Source organism: Crocodylus porosus, unplaced genomic scaffold (assembly GCF_001723895.1).
Source record: "Crocodylus porosus isolate Cpor-Errol unplaced genomic scaffold, CroPor_comp1, whole genome shotgun sequence".
Taxonomy (NCBI): domain Eukaryota; kingdom Metazoa; phylum Chordata; order Crocodylia; family Crocodylidae; genus Crocodylus; species Crocodylus porosus.
The window spans coordinates 88158008-88161609 of record NW_017728943.1 but is presented as its reverse complement, the minus strand read 5'-3'; positions in this window follow the sequence as shown (position 1 = coordinate 88161609).

Sequence of the window (3602 nt, the reverse complement as noted above, 5' to 3'; positions counted from 1 at the left end):
TTTTTTTTTTTTTTTAAATAGCATGAAACTAATTAAACACTCCTTTGGATTATTCTGGGAGAAAGAATTACTTAAATGTATGACAGTTAAAAGCCTGCAGAATAATTTAAATAAGAGCGCAAACATTGGAGAAAAACACAATACCTGACTATGTTATGGTCCTAAACCTGCAGTCTGCCAAGATTTTATAGGCAATTCACCAGATCCATATAGATAGTTTGAGGAGTAATAGAACTTCAGGTCTTTTGCATGGAGGATTTATGATCATAGGCACCCCTTTATTTTTGCCTCGGTCTTGGACCCCTCCTCCAATTTCTGTTCTATAACTAGTAGTAATAGCACTTTGTCTTTTTTAAGTTAGCTTGAGTTTACTACTGTGATCCTTGGAATTGCCTGTTAGTTTTTGTTGCTGAAATCCAGTCAGCATTGTGTTGCTATGAAGCCTTCAGATCTTGCTCCTGTCATGAGCTTGCACTTTTAAAATTTTATGTTAGTTGTACAGGGTGAACCCTTATAGAAACATGCTTTTGCTGTTAATATAAGTAAGAACATATCTGTTAAATACAAAGCTTTTGCTACAGTAACTTTCCTGAGCAAGGGGTATATAAATCTATTATATTTATGGATTTCTCTATTTATATGCAAAGCATTCATTAACTTTAGATGGCATGGAGGGATTTGATGGAGATCTACCAGTATGCATTTTGAATCCTTTTTATTTGTTTCTAAGTGGCTTTTGTGTACTGTAAGTTCAAATGGGTACCAGTAATAACCAGTATATTATGTATAGTTTGGAGAACAGTTAAGATTTCTAGACTGTTGAATATCCTTCTGTCTTATGCCCAGCTCTCATTTGTTTTAGAAAAAATATGTGCTAAAAGGGGTGCACCGATAAGGATTTTCTTGGCTGATACTGATAGCTGATGATTAACCAACCATATTGGCCAATGATGATCCAATAACTGATATTTAGCAATAATGCAAGGCATTTTATATTACTGATATGAACCTGGTTTTTTGGTTTGTTTTGCATTAATAACATGCACACATGCCCCCTGCATGCTCTGGCCCTTGATGAGAAAGGCAATGACCGCCTTATTCCCACACATGGCACCCCCTTGCCCAGGGCTCCTACCTGCAGCCCATGCTGCTGTCTGTGGTGGACCCTCGTGCAGACAATGGCACCAGGCACATTTTGGAGCCCCAGAGCACTCTGCTGCCTCAGCACTAGTGGGCCCTGTTCAGCCCACCTCCCACAGTCGCTGGAGAGAAGGCACCCGGTGTCCAGTGGAGCAGAATGTCTCTCACAAGGTGCCTCACCCCACCCATGCACAGCACAATGTCTCCACGGCAGCCACCAGTGTTCAGGCCTCTGCTGTACGTGTGGCATTGCCATGGCAGTGGCAGCAGGAGCCAGTAATGGTCTCTTTGTTGCTGAGCACAGTGCCCTGTGACTATTCACTGGCACCCCCTCTCCTTCCTGCTGCTCACTGGGACCTGTAGTCTGCTGTGGTCTCAGGCTGGCAGTGGGGTACAGGGGCTGGACTATGCTGCTTGGGGCGCTCTGTAATTATCAGCTACAATGACCAAAAAAAGCCAACATCTAATAATGTCATTTGTCCTTTTATCTGTGCTGATCGGATAGCCAACCACCCCGAGTAATTAACAAATGTTGGGTAGAAATCATTGTAATTTCTGTGCTTTTAAACTTTTGGTAGGATTAATGGTTTTTATTTAGTAGTCCTTTAACAGTAGTAGTCAAGCTTGGAAAATCCACTTTACCCTTAAGGAATTTGTATGGTGACAGGGAGGGCAAATCATAGACTCAAAGTGTGTGTGTGTGTGTGTGTGTGTAGTGGGGTGAGGGTGGGGGGGGTCTTGTTTTTTGTTTGGTTTGTTAATCTTTGCTTTTGCTAAGGTAATATTGTAGGTGTTGTGGTTTCATCTTTGTGTTCACCAAATAGTAGAAGGGGTGAAATCTAACAGGGCTGGGATAACTTCTTTTGTGATTGTGAAGCTCTGAAATCACCTTGAGACTGCTGTAAGCAGTAGTAGAGACACCAGAGATCTTGCTTAGGAGACAAATAATCAAGAAAAGGAAACTAGAGACAGGCCAAGGTAATAAAGCTCCTGTTGTTGCAGAATCCAGAAATACAACTCCCCTTAGCAGCCAAGATGGAAGGAGACTTAAATGTTTGTGGCTGTACCTGATGATCTTCCGAGGTCTCTTCCAGCTTTACAATCTATATGGCTTCTAGAAATGAGATGGTGGGAAGGGTGTGCTTAAAATGTAAGGGTGAGGGTATAAAATGTGTTTAGTAGATAGAGGATGATATGAATCTCGAGCAGATTCGAAGGACAGTACTTAAATAGTATGGTGCCTGATGCCATGCAGAGTACTAGGTAATAGACAAAAGACAGAGCTTCTCAGTTTAAGCTCCCTAAAAATATTAGCTCAGTATTCAATGGTTAAGAAGGCAGATATAATGTGAAGAATCTTTAGGAAAGGAATTGAGGCTAAAACAGAAAATATGCTACTATGTAAGTCTGTGGTGCTCCTACTTATTGAGTATTGTGTGCAATACTTGATGCAAGTAGCTGATAATTTTTTCTTTTAGTATTTAACCAAAGACGGTGAAGACTGTTAACTGTAAGGTGGCTAAGGCATTGGCTGAAAGGGAGATGTCATTGGGCTATGTGGAAGTGGAGTTATCAGATTAGAGAGGTGTTTCTAGTGGTGCTCCTTAGGGATTGGTTCTGGGATCTGTCCCCTCTAAGACTTTCATTAGTGACTTACAGGAACTAGATGATCGTTTTCAAAATCTACACAGACACCAAACTAGGAAGAGGATCAGATTACTGTGGAGGAAGAATTGGATAACCTTGTGGAGTGGACCAATATAGTGTTATGAAGTGCAAAGTTATGTATTTAGGGCTAATGCTTAAAGCTTTAGCTTTAAGGTGGGGTATCATACTGGAGGCAGCGGAGAGAAAGGAACCTCAGTGTATTGGTTGATTGTAGGGTGGCCATGAGTTCCCCTCATGTGACTGAAAAAGGTTAATTTGATTCTAGGGTGTCATTAGGCAGGGTGATATTTATTTATTTATTTATTGTTCAGTAGTCTCACAAAAACATCAATACCAGTGCAGAAGGAACCAGTTACAGGGGTATAGGTTGTAGCTGTGTTGGTCTACAGGCATAGGTAGACAAGGTTCTCTGGGTAAATCTGGTATCTTTTATTAGACCAACTGAAATAACTTGCAAAAAAGAGTTTTAACAGCTTTCGGATACTGAAAAGAAAAGTTTTACCCAGATAACTGTTGTAATTATTTTGCACTTGCTGAGTGCTATCGGTGGCCATGTTCGCATGTGTTTAGTGTTTATGTAACAGGTGCTGGGTGGATGGGAGACTCTGGGGCTGCAGCGTGGAAGCACCATGCGGCTGGAATTTTCCGCACGGGGGTCTCTCAAGGGGAAGTCCAGGGCTTGTCAATAATGTGACGGTCATCGCCCCAGGCCAATGAGAAAGCGCCACATGTAATTAGACCGCCCTGCATCACAGAGAGTATAAAAATCATCGCGTTGTGAACTTTGTCTTTGC